The 14,722-nt window shown below is 27.2% G+C and overlaps 1 long non-coding RNA gene across 1 annotated transcript; it reads right to left on the bottom strand.

Moving 5' to 3' along the window:
• LOC107847241 lies at nt 1–688 on the bottom strand. The gene is made up of 3 exons (XR_007047489.1): nt 606–688; nt 168–498; nt 1–61 (listed from the first exon to the last, which is right to left on the bottom strand). It is a non-coding gene; the product is annotated as an uncharacterized LOC107847241 (long non-coding RNA).
• Nucleotides 689–14,722: the final 14,034 nt, after the last annotated feature.

Here is a 14,722-nt window from a genome sequence, read left to right as displayed (position 1 = left end):
CCTTTTTTTCCTTTTCTAGGATATCTCTAATGGGTCGATATGCAGCGGTTGCACAAAGATTCTACATGATAAAGGAATTAAATAAGAAAAACACAGCAAATTCAAACATTATAAAGATGAAACAAGGACTAGTCATTTATCCAAGCAAACAAGAATAGCAAAGACACCTTAAGGTCACTTCTGGAATATCCATCGGTCATACTTGCAACTGATTCCAGATCAATATCCTGAGCCAAGTCTTCTTTTGCGAGTATCACTTTTAGAATTTTTGATCTGTTTGGAGCATCTGGTAAATTAGTCATTCCTGTTTTACCTGCGTGGCAGTCGCCTTATAACAGCTTCCTCAAGGTCAAATGGCCTGTTTGTTGCTGCAAGTACCAGAACTCGTTCGGTATCCTTTGTGCTTAACCCATCCCAATTCAGCATGAATTCATTTTTCAATCTGCGCATTGCCTCATGTTCTTCTGGATTTTCCCTTCGTCCCAGCATACTATCAACCTTGAGAAAGCCACATAAACAAACAGGAGACAAAAGGGATCAGAAAAATGATAGAATTTTATTTTAAAACAGGAAAGATCAAAAGAAATATGTCTAAGGAAGCATACTTCATCTACCAAAATAATGCTGGGAGAAATTTTACTAGCCAGCGAGAAGACAACTTTTATGCGTTTCTCACCCTCACCAGACCACTGCTGCATTGGAAAAGAAAAATATTAAGGTTGTTCTAATGCGAAGAAACTACGATGAACAACATCACCTATAATGAATAGAGCACAAATAAGCTTCCAACAAACAAACCTTTGAACCGATACTTGACATTGAAATATTAATAAAATTTGCTCCAATTTCAGTGGCAACGACTTTTGCCAGCATGGTTTTCCCAGTTTCAGGAGGACCAAACAAAAGTATTCCTTTGCAGGGCTGTGAACGAAATTGAAGAGCAATATTTTCTTAAATAATCACAAATCTCTAGATAATGCTTGAAAATTCAAGTCCCAAAAGGAGAACAGTTGGAGTAACATTTTTCATCAAGCACAAACTTCCTGTCAAACTGCTCAGATGAAACAAATCAAAGAGTAACAAATATAAGTAACTATCTTTATCTTCAAGTTTAACTATGGAAGTAGTGTGGTCAAACTTAAACCAACATTATTAGGTAATACTAATACACTTATTTTAGTGGGAAAAACAAATGGATAAAAACAGAGATGGAGTAATTGATCCTTGAACAAAAAGGTCAAATATTTCCAAACTTTTATATAAGCTAATCTACTTAGACGAGAAAAATATGGATAAATTGCAGATGAGTCACTGGAAACTACATACTAAGCTTGTTTCTCAACATGGTACAAGTCTACTCCCGTAGAATCGGCTAAATCAATCAAGGAAACACGTCCTAGTTTGTTGATCTCTGCCACAATTTCATTTCTCAATTGCTCCTAAAATACACCTATATAACTACAGTTAAAACCACACTTAATGAAGAAAGATCATAAGACCCACATATATAACCAGAATAAAACATAAGCACCATAACAAAAAACATGAAAGAATTTATATTATAAACCATAAATCAATTCTTTTCCACAAATTTTGGTTGAAAAAACCTCTCTATGCCACCATTTCAATTCTCAACTTCTCCCATGTCCTATAACACAAGGCAGAAGTTCTCCATCAATTAGTTTATTGTATAAAGAATTTATGACATTGGCTATATGCAACCAATACAAAGAACTAAAGGAACACAAAACATCAATCAGAAAACTGCTACCTCATTTAAGCCCTCCCATCCCACTCTTCGTAGAACTCCTTCAGAAAATCCTTCATAAATTTGTACCTTTTGTCAGCCCTTTCATTACCAGCCTGTAATGAAGAGATGATTCATATGTAAATTCTTCTTGCATAATTTATAAGATTCTAAAGGAATAAAACAAAATATATAAAAACAAAGGATAAGTTGACCTTTGTCTTCATCAAGTCCTTAAATTTGAGAAGCTTCTGGAGACAAAAAATTGAGGCAAATCTAGCTCTCCGACGAGCTAGAACATGGGTGGAGGCTATCAATCCGAAGGAAATTACGCGGAAGCTTTGCAAAATTATTATGAAGCTATGCGACTAGAAATTGATCCCTATGATCGAAGTTATATACTCTATAATAAATGCTCTTTTTTCCCGTTTGAGAAAATGATTCACAATAGTATGCTCTTCTTTGTTCATGTAATTCTCCCTAGACAGATCTGATAGATGTTGAATTTGAACAGATCTAACAATAACCCCCAAAAAAGAAAAACAAGATTGCACCTAAATCATCTTCCCTTTGTTTTCGATGCGTACGACCAACGTTTCTCCAGCCCGAACCTGGAAATTGTCCGTTGACAGTGAGAATCATATTGACAGCCTTTGAGAGGGAGTCTTAAAGAAAGGAATTAGGGAGGTTATCTATTAGGATAAAGGAGGCCTTTTTGAGGCGGAAAAATAAATATATTCGCAGGTTTATTCACTGCCCAAAATATTCGCGGCCTAATTTTTTAAGGATAGCGGGGTTTTAACCTCCCAAAATATTTGCAAGTTATTTTTTAAGGGATAGTGGAGGTTTTAACCCCACAATTGTAATTAAAATAATAGGGACATACAAACCTCCACTATATTTGTGGAGGTTAATAACTCATAAATAAATCTTCACAAAATATATTTTTTTTGTAGTGTTTAGAAACATTTCTTAGGAGAAAGTACTAAAGCACTTTGGGAAGCTTATAAGATAACATTCCCATAAGATTTTCAAAAATTAGTAGAATTAAGCTTAAAACCATATAATTTTGTAAACAAAGTACATTCTCTACTAACAGGAGAAAATTCCAATAGTGGATTAGTGGTATTGCAGCAAAAAAAATCTAATAAATTTAGGACAACTAAGTATTAATAATTGGTCAAGGATTAAAGAATTTCTAAATGATTACTTTTATTATTGTACAATTAGTGGGAACTCGTTTGATCAGACTCTAGGAGTTAGATTATTTAATAAATTACCAGGGGCTCTAGGAAGAGAGATAGAAGAAAAATGGTTCAAGAGAGGAAGTAATGTAAAACTCAAACAATCCATGATCAATAGGACAAAGAATACAATATGTAATGGATGTATTACAAGAAAAATGTACAAATATACAGATACAAAAATAATTAAAAAGATGCGATATAGATTTTTGTAAAAACATATATACTACACAACATTATGATCAAGATTATAAAAAGAAAAAATATAAAAAAAACTATCGTCCTAAGAAGAAATATTATTTAAGAAGATCAACTGCAAGGAAGTCATACCTAGATAAGAATAAGCATGTAAGAAAATATAACACCAGTAGAACCTACAAAAATAAATTAGAATGTTTTACTTGCGGTAGCATAGAGTACTTAGCAAATATTTGTCAAAAAAAAATCAATAATAGATCTAGGAATGCACAATTAATAGAAGATGTAAATGAAAATTTAATAAATGTAGATGAATATATGTCAGATAATGAAAGTATATACTCTATTAGAAGTATGGAAGTCTTTGAAAAAGAAATAAATAAATCTGATTCTTCAGATTCTAGAGAAGAGGAATTTATAAATGAAATAGGATTGGAAAAGACAAACTCAGACTATTATGATTTGATAAATTTGATAGAAGAATATGAACATGAATTTGAGGAAGGAAAAGGATTAGACAGTAATCAGTGTTGTTTTTTGTTAGTAGTTTCCAACTAAAAACAAAAGGGCAAAATGTAGGAAATTTTATAAGGAAGGATGCATAAAATGTATAGAAAAAACCTCAGAGATCCTAAAAATTCAAAAATCAACAAACAATTTAAGTAATTTTCACAAGAAACAACCTGAACCAATAGTAAAACACCAGACGTTAAAATATTAGAATTAGAAGAAAGACTAAAAAGATTAAAAATGAGAGTTTATAACCTCGAAAAATATAAAGAGGTAATTACAGAAGAAGACTTATTAGAAGTAGACTTATTAAATACATTTGCTAAAAATAATAGAGTGAAATAAAAAAAATTAATGATGATACCATTTGAAAGAATGGTATGTAATGAAGGAAAGAAAATTAGTACAGTCAAGGTTTTAGCAAGAATAAAAATTCAAGACTATAAGTTCGAGACTTTAGTTATAGTTGATTCAGGATGTACAAAGAGCATTTTAAATAGTAGAATTTTACCAGCAAAACTAATTAAAAATTGTCAAAACCTCAAGAATCCATGAAAATGGACGGAACATATAATACCTATACAGACTATATATCAAAAGCAAAAATAAGTTTTATTAATACTTGTGAATTCTACCAACCATCATATATACTCAATGAAATACTAGTCAGAGACTTAAACATAAAGGAAGACTTTGTGTTAGGATTAGATTTATGGTACAAAATAATGGAGGATGTTTAGTTACAAAAAAAATTGGATAATATTTGCTAGTAATATCACTCACTCACCAGTACAGATACAACCTCTACCAACTAAATATCGTTTCCTTGAAGATAAAACAAAAGAAAGAATCAAAAACTCAAAAGATCAATTAAAACCAGAAACAACTCTAGAATGTGATAAAGGAAAAAATTGTACTTGTAATAATAATAAAAAGACAACAATATATGAAGAATTACAAAAAATTTCAACAGTCAAAGAATTAGAAAAATATTACACTTTAATAGAAATGGATACAGAATTATACAATTTTAAGAAGAGTATACAACAAATAGGAGTAATAAAAGATCAAAAAGATCTAGAAAAATTATACAAATTCCAGACAAGCTAGAGATAATCGGAGAAAAACTCCTGCAACATTGGGACTTCAATCAAATTACCTGCAAATTAGAAATAATTAATCCAGAATATACTATTAAAACAACATCTATAGAGGCTACAAATGAAGACCTTAAAGACTTTGAAATACAAATAAAAGAGCTATTAGAATTAGGAATAATTAAAAGATCAACATCAAGACATAGATCAGCAACTTTCATAGTAAGAAACCATAGTGAAATGGTAAAAGTAAAAGCAAGAATGGTAATAAATTACAAAAGACTAAATGATAATACCGTAATGGATGGGTATAAGTTACCAGACAAAACAGAATTAATAAATAGAATACAAGGAAGAAAAGTATTTAGTAAATTTGATTGTAAATATGAATATTGACAGATTAAAATGCATGAAGATAGTATAGAATAGACAGACAAATAATGATGATATAATATATATTAATAGTTAGACAGATAATAATAATAATATAATAGACAGATAATAATATAAACAGACAGATAATAATAATATAATATAATAATAACAGATAATAGATAATAATAACAATAAGAATTGACAGGACGGATAGATATAATATAGATAGACAATAATAAGACAGATATATAATAATGAATAAATAATAATAATAGATATATAATAATAATAATAAAGAGCCAATAATAATAATAGTATAGACGGATAGATAATAATATTATAAGACAAATGTATAATAATAATAAAGCATATAAAATATATAAACAAAGCAAATAATTAATAAGCAGGTTTTAATATATATTATAAGTAAAGTAAATAAGCAAGTTAAGCAAAGTAATTAAAGCAGGTAAGTAGTTATGAGAAAATAAAGCAGAGTTAATATGGATGTATTTTTTATATGGTGTAAAATCCTACTCAGTACTCCCTCCTTCGTTGTCCTTAGTCCAGTGTAAGTGTCTAAGTCATAAAGATCAGAGTATATTTTCTCCCCAAAATAAACTATCTTTGCATTTTTATTTTTTTTTATACCCTGTTCATCTCTTTCTCTTTAGTTTTAGATATTTTAGTAATATCTTCTTTAATCACATCCCGGGATAATAACAACAGTCCTTTTTTTTAATCTTCTGTGTACTTTTCAAATCCCTAGAAATTTACAGATTAATCCATCGTTATTGCTAAAACACTGAGAGAATAACCATATACTGGGGGTATGTTTATAAGTAGTTTACTAATTTTATAAGACCAGAAAATTGGCGGTAAACCGCCGGCGATCTAGATCTTATAATATTAAAGACACATCTAATAATAATTAAATATGTACCAATAAGTAATGAATTTTACAAGATCGGAAAATTGACGGTAAACCGTCGGCGATCCAGATCGTATAATATTAAAAACACAACTGAAATAAACTATGAACTTGATTAATTCAAACATAATTTACAAACTTTGGAGAAAAACACAAATATCTATGTAACGACTACTTACATGTCTTCAGAAAGAAGTGAGGTTTCCCTTTCGGGAGTCCCCTGAAAACTTGACAGCTACCGGAAATGAAGAACTAAGAAACTAATATAGACTTTTTACTTTTTTAAAAAAAAATTGAACTAACTTACAAACTTTGGAAACTAGGAACTTTATGGAAACTAAGAACTTTCTCACTCTTGATTTTCTCTCTAGCTACATATGTTTAAGTCTTCCAAAGGGGGATATTTATAGGCATTTGTGGACTTCAAATATACTTTATGGATTTCAAATCCTTTTATATTTTTTATAAGACTTTAGCAAGACTTTTGACAACTTGGGTGGGGCTCACAATCACATGGCTATGTCTTTACTTTATCCATCTATTTATGTATCTATTACATCATTGCATGCGTCTGTAATTTTGTCTTTCATGGATATCGTCATTGCTTACATATCCAGATTGTGTAATGCTTCTGAATCAAACTCCATTCCTGAATCTTCATCGGCATTTGGGTCTTGTGTAAATTGGTCCATGGCTGAGTTGTAGTCTCGTTCACACTCGTCGCTGTCTCTTTCTGATAGTCTCAGTCTTGTTCTTGTTCTGGGTGAACAATGACAGTTGTGTACCATAGTCAGTAGCTAGATGATCTTGTCTCTTCTCTTGGAATTAAGGAGATTCTGGATCTTAGCTCTGGCGGGTCTGGATTCATTGCTATTTCTTTGGGCAGTTATTCTACTAACAATTTTTTTATAGAGTTTACTGCCATTTTTTCTATATTTCTTTTTTCATTTTTCTTCTTAGTCTGAGAAAGACTTCTTTCATCTGTGGTCTGAGTACTTGTGTTCTTGAAACTGGCTGGGAGTATTCTCCGTACGTTTTTTGGCAAAGTGTCAGCCGTCAACGAATTTGATAAGTCTTTACCAGCTACCGTTTGAGTTGGACTAGCTGTATCATTACCCGCTATAGTAGGTATTTCTACATTCATTGGGGAATGCACACCCATTAACGGATTTGATAAGTCTTTACCAGCTACCGTTTGAGCTGAACTAGCTATATCTTTACCTGATACAGTGGATTTTTTTCATTTTTGAAAAAGATGGAGAATTCTTCTCATAAATTGACTGAGTCTGTTGTGAAAGTTCAAAATGAAGAATTTTTATACGGTCTTGTAAAATACTCATATGTTCTAACATTTGTCCTTTTTCATTTACAATCCTATTTAATGAAACCTAGTTTCTTGAACCGAACAAGGGTTTGTTTTCTAAAATTTACTTTCCCATACATTTTTTCTAATATTAAATTTTACATTCTTTACCATGAATTTAGGCTCAGGCTTAGCACGAACCTTATGCAACTAGTATGTGTGTATATATATATATATATATGACAAAGCTAGTATCAAATTAAATATGAAACTTTCACTGTTTCAGAAGTAAAAAAAAAATATGTCAAGCCTATTTAATGAAACCTAGCTTCTTGAACCGGACAAGGATTTGTTTTCTAAAATTTACTTTCCCAAATATTTAATTTCTTAAACTATCATAGTACAATTAACAGTAGGTGTTAGGTGTTGTTCAGTTATTTATCGTAAATTAAGTAATTATACTGCTCCCTCCTCCGTTCTATTCTACTTTTCATGTTTTCTTTTATAATTTCTTTAAGAAAACAAAACGGCTAAAAGGTGAATTTAGTTAAGCTATTTTTATTTAGTCAATCTCAATTTAATAGTATTCTTTTTTTTCATATTAATATCTCTCCACATTTGTTGAGTAAGGGTGAAGGTGGAAACTAATAATTAATTAAATCTTAATTTTCTAAAATTGCACCTATTTTGGACCCCCCCTTTTTTTTAGCAGAGGACTGCTTACGCCATTTTAATAATACACTCATTAGTCCTCGCTGATACCGTCAGAATATATTTATGTATTGATATGATATCATGGATGATTGTTTTAGTTCTTCAATAAATTACTATTCAATCCGTAATGATATCATCATAGCATATCTATATACGATCATGGTGTCATTGAAGCTTCGTTCTTCAGTGAGACACTCCTCAATCCTCCATGATACCATTACATTAATATATCTATCTATATATTGACATGAAATTATTGAGATCTGCTTCTATCCTTCAATGAGTGCACAATTATCAATGATACCATTACGATATATCTACGTAGTGTCATGATATAATTGATATATATTTCAGTCCTTCAATTAAACACTTGTTAGTCTTCCATGACACCACTACATTATATTTATATATTGACACAGTATCACTTAGGTCAGTTTCAACTTCCCAGTCCTCTATTAAATGCATATGGTAAATATCATATACTAACGGAGTATCGCAAAATCTTACACTTAATTTTGTTATTTTAATTCATATATCAGATTTCGCAAGTTAAATTTTGTAAAATAAATTACAAAAAACAGAGTCATATTTTAAATACAAGTTTTGCTTCATTGGAAAAAGCATATATTAAATATTTTAATACAAGTCATATTTAAAATAAATAGATTTTAATGAATGAGCCAACGTTTTTTTTGTATATATATATTATACTAGTCTAAGAATACGAGCCACATACATGTATCTTACTTCAATGAATTCACTTCGATATTTTTTTTTTTAAAATATCGGATTAATAAATAAATTAATGATTTTACTAAATATGTAAAACGTTTAAATAAAAAATTAACTTATTCATTAAACACTATATAAAAGCATTAAAACAACTTTAAACTAATTAAGAAAAATTATCAAGGCTATAGAACGACACCTAAAACACAAGAAGAGAAATAATTGAAAATCAAGAGGTGTAAGATAGTATATATTAAACTATACGATAACAAATATAACTAATACTTGATGTAGAATTTGAAATATATATACTTAGACAATTATAACTTCTACTGTTACTTTAACCTCGCAAATAAGAGAAGAAATTAAAGTGTCAAAAGCAACTTGCGACATAATTAACCAAATAAAGGGGCATCACTTTATAAATGACAAAAATAAATATATTTGAAATCGATTTGATACCACTATTATTTCATGAGATCGGTACAAGTATAATTCTTTTGCATCTTTATTTAGATTTTGACCCTAATATTTAATAAAGAATAAAACGAGAGTTACCCATTACATCAAAGCATCCTATCCAAAAAGTAAAATCTTTCTCAGCGCCAACAAAGTTTTAAACGAAAATTTGCAGCAAAAGTGATTGTCGGTGAAGAAAATTGAAATTATAAAGATTTTTACAAAAATAGTAGATTCATAAACCAAGAAGGAGATTAATTAATGTGTTAGAGTTTTACATAGTTTAGTAATTTTTTATTTTTTTTTTTGCATAAAACTTCTTTTGTTTTTGGAAAAAAGAATATAGGCAAACTTAGTTTTGTATATTGTAATTTTTTTCCCATAAAACTACCCAAAAAAATCCTACATAATTTTATATTGTTAATATTATAAATATAATGATAAAAAAAATAAAAAATATAATTTTATCTAAAATAAAATAAAAGGTAAAAAATTCAACGATTTTCTTTTGCCTATTCTTTGGACCTCTTTTATAATTTTTTTTTAATCAAACCTATTTTAATTGGAAAAGAATCTTTTTATAGAAATTTAATCAAAATACAAAATTTGATGCCTATTTTTTTTTTTTTGGACGCTTTTTGTCTTTTTATTTTAACGTCTTTTATCTTTTTCTTTTAGGGACCAAACCTATTTTAATTAAAAAGGAATTTTTGTGTAGGAAATTAACCATAATAATAAAACCCTCTTTATTTAAATTTTAACGCATTTATTATATTTAATATTTAATATGTGAAAAGACTATTTTGTCTAAAACGAAGACTTTAATGAAGGGCAAAAAGTTCAAACAATATTTCTAATGTCCTTCACACTTTTAATATATTATTATTATTATTATTATTATTATCATTATTATTATTATTATTATTATTATTATTATTATTATTATTATTATAGATTGTTGATGCTGAATTACTTTCTCTACTTCATATCACTCCCTTTATTTCATTCTGGTTGGTCCTTATATTAAAAATATATATTTCTTTTTACTCGTCTATTATAGTAAATCAAGAAAAATTTATCATTTTCTTTCAATACTCCCTTTGTTCCTAAATACTTATCACATTTTTTTGTTTGCACACCTCTTAAAAAACCTTAATTAGAGTGTAATTTGACTAAATTATTATTATTTATTACTAGTAAATTTGTCCGCGCTTCGCACGGTCATAAAAATCTAATCATATTTATAATTTTATTTTTCATTACACTTGAATATTGAAAATAATCGTAAAGTATATTTATAAAATATAAAGCCTTCTTTAAGTTCGTTTCATAAAATAAAATAAGATTATATCGGGATGAGGAGATTAAAAGTAATTATAAGCACCTACGTGTTAAAGAGAAATGTTGAAATCAATTTTATAAATAAGAAATTATATGTTTGAATAAAATAAACTATTAAAATTGATTATAAACATTACTCTGTTAATAAAAATATGCAAATACACATTTTTGTGAAAATTAATTTTGTTTTTAAATTTACTCACCCCACTCCTCCACCCCAAGAGGACAATCTAAGCACACAAGTTTATTATATCAAATATAAATATGTCTACAAACTTAATTTTTTAAAAAATAAAAAATTTATAATTTTTTTAAAAAATAAAAAGATAGACCTAGCCATGGAGATACACACAATAGTTTCATGCATTAAATGTATTAAGTAAAGGAAAGAATGGAAATAAATAAAAATTGAATATACTAAAATATTTGGAGACTCAAAAATTTATCAGACATCACAAATACAAAATAAAAAAAATATAGATAAAATCTTTATAATTGTCACAAATGACTTTTGGATGATTTTATAATTTGAAATAAAACCCATTGATTCAGATCCTTATCGGCTAGAATAAAGGCCTTAAAATCTTCTCATATTTAGAATCTGGTAACTGACTGAGAATTGATAGTCTTCTAAGGAAGTCTAAGTGACAGAGGATCTAGTAAGGAAAGGAACCTACCTTTCTCGTTTGTGACCCATAATGTGTAATAAATACCTAATAAAATAAAGAGAAATAATAAGTTTCTTCAAATAATTAACCTAAGTTTCTTCAAATTTTGCCTACATAAGATAAGAATCAAACATTAATGACACATAAATGCAATTAGAATTAACAACAAATAAAGGAAAACTAAAAGTAACAAAAAAAAGTAAAAGATCAAATATAAAGTAATCTATTTAAAAAAAGTTAGCGCTATTTTAAAAATTAATAAAATATTATTTCATATAAATTTCTTTCTTACAAATTTATAATACTTTATCTTTATATCATGCAATTATATTTTTAATTCTCATTCAGTAAACTCTTTAATAATTTTTATATTTAAGTGTGTATATATTTTTGAAAGTTAAAATTATGAATTTTGTAGTTTTTTTCTGAATTAAATGTCAAATAGAAAAGATCAAAAGAAAAGTAATTAAAAGAAAAAGTAAAACCAAAAGCAACCTAACTTAAAAGACTATATTTTTACATTTAATTTTTTTTTATATTTGTTATGTTTTATTATTTATTTAATATTCTTAGATTTTTCTTTTTGTTGGAGCAAGTAATTAAGGATGTTCCAACTACATCAAATTATTACTGCAATGACACAGTGAAGTCAATTATAACTAACTTTCGGCTCACCTCTAACCGACCAACTAACCTACTAGTAGTCTTAGCTCACTTAACTAACTTCCTATATTTACTTATTAGTGGACATATCCGCACTTTGCATGGTCGTTAAAGAATTATTGCTAATTAAATATTGTCATAGTTTCGTAATTAAGATATTCATTTCATTATATTTTTTAACCGTAATATTATGAATTGTTCCTTTATATCATAGTATTTTCAAGATATTGTTTGTTTTTTTTAAATTTTCTTGTCTCGCATAACAATTGATTTTCGTACCTTGTTATGCTATTTGTCAAAATAGAATAATATCATTAAGTTTACCTACAAAATACTATTATCATAATTAAATGTTTAATCTTAAAATAAATATTATATTTCATAAAAATACTAAAATAAAAATTCAAACAACATATAATTTTACGTATTATTGTAATAATTTTATAATCTTATCATATAATATTGATTTCGTGAATAATAACTAAAAAAATTTCAATACAAGATTTACTTTTATATTCTTATGAAATTTGTATAAAATTATTCTTTTCCTCTCCTTTTGTATTTGTAGAATTGGATTGCAAAATAAGGTACTCCTATAAGATAAAAAAGAAAAAATAAGAGAAATATAATTTTAAAAATATCAAATAAAAATAAAAAATACCACTTAAAAACTTGTTATGTTCAACAAATCACTCAATTTTCTACGAAATGTATCTTAATTTTGAGAATACAAAATATAATAATACAAATCGTTAAATAGTTATATCAAAAGACAAGTTATTCATTCATAAATCCCCGCCTCTGGCGAATGGAACAAACTCTGTGGCTAGTTCTCTACCGTTTAGTGCGCTGACAGAAAAACGGAGGATTAGTCTTACGGCTACCGGCTGTGGGGATACCTTGGAAAACCAAAAAAAAAAAAGCTTGCATTATTTTTTTTTTTTACAAAAAAAAAAAGAAAGAAAAAAACTAAATGATCCATCATTTCTAAAATGAATGAAAAAAAGAAGCAAAAATCATTATTTCATACTTCGATGTATTTAGGTCAATTTCTGTGTTCAATTTTTTTAAAAAAAAATAGTATTCTTTCAGGACAAGATTCTACAAGATTCTACAAGTACAATACTTTTATATATTTTTTCATATCTTTTAAGAAATTAATGAAATACACAATATACTTTTAATTAGAATACATGATTTTTTTTTTGATAAATAAATCAAAATAACAAAGTCAATCCTCCAAAAAAATCATATCATTAAAAGGAACAATCACGTATACCTATCTATTCGGATGAAAAATCAAAGAATTCAACTATGTAATGCATCGTTTAGAAACATACATAAGGTGTATATCTTGTTGATTAAAGTTGTATTAACAATTTCAAAGACATAGCAAAAGAATTGTTTCATTAATATCTATAATTGAAATACTTTATAAATTCAATTTTATGAGAATAAAGTGATAAATATATAATATACATATACCTGCAAATTTTCAATCGTTGTGAATGACATATTCTCTGAAATAGTTTCTGCAATAACATTTTCACATTAGCATAAAGAATAAAATTGTAAGAACAACTATATTGATCTCAAAATAAGAATTGCATTCAATATTAGAAAATTCAACATATACTCCGTTAACCTTTAAAGAAAATCAAACACCTAACATTATTATATTAAATTTAAAAAAATTTAAAAACATACATTTATATGACGACAAAGTATATGTAGCTCATATTACAAATTAAAATTATATAAAACAAAATGAAGAGACAAAGTAAGATGTCAATTAGGATCATAAAAAACTAAAATTTGTAAATAAAAATATTTATTTCGACAACTCTCTCAACTAACATATATTTTTTGACTAATGTGATCATCTCTTTTTGTAATTTTTTTTTATCATGTCTTTATTTATAGGACAACATTATGGAACACCAAATGATGTCATCAATATGTGTATAAATAATTTGAGTTATGAATGTCAAAAGTCATGAGAGTAATGAAAATAAAGACTATTAAATTTATATATTAAAAAGTGTCAATAAATGGAGTAGTAATTGACATATTTATTTTTATATACTAATCAATAATTAAAAAAATAGATAAGTATAAAAAAAAAGTCAAATTAGACAAATAGAAAAAATTATCAAAAAAATGAGAAAAAAGATAAATAGGATTCTTGGCCAAAGATAGATACTGCATCACCTTATCTTATTTTTTCTTTATTATTATATATAGATTTAATTTAATACAAATCAATTACATTAATTATAGAGAAAGATAAAAATAATTAACAAAATATTTAAAGTTTAAAAAAAAAAGAAAAAAGATAAATAATCTTTTTGTACATTAACTAATTGAGGGTTATGAATATGAAAGACTTGAGATTTATGACATTACTAATATTTAAGAGTAGAATTTATGTAATTGAATGTATGAATTAAGGACATAATTTTGTAAAATAAATTAATTGAAAGAAATGAAAAAAATGTCAAAAAAATAAGAAAAAGTATAAATAGAAATGAAGCCCAAAGAGAGGTAGCACAGCACCTTGCCTATAACTCTCTTTTATATTATATATAGATGTATCATGTACTATTGAAGATAACTTGAATACAAAGAATTACATGTTTTGGCTAATACTCTATGATCATCTGTGTCCTCTCTTCTCTTTTTTTCCTTCTTACTTTCTTACTTTCTTGCTTAGTTGTTCATGATGATTCTTATTAAAATCACTTAT

This window comes from Capsicum annuum, chromosome 11, assembly GCF_002878395.1.
Source record: "Capsicum annuum cultivar UCD-10X-F1 chromosome 11, UCD10Xv1.1, whole genome shotgun sequence".
Classification (NCBI taxonomy): Eukaryota; Viridiplantae; Streptophyta; class Magnoliopsida; order Solanales; family Solanaceae; genus Capsicum; species Capsicum annuum.
Note: the sequence above shows the minus strand (reverse complement) of the source record. Positions and strands in the feature narration are given on the sequence as shown.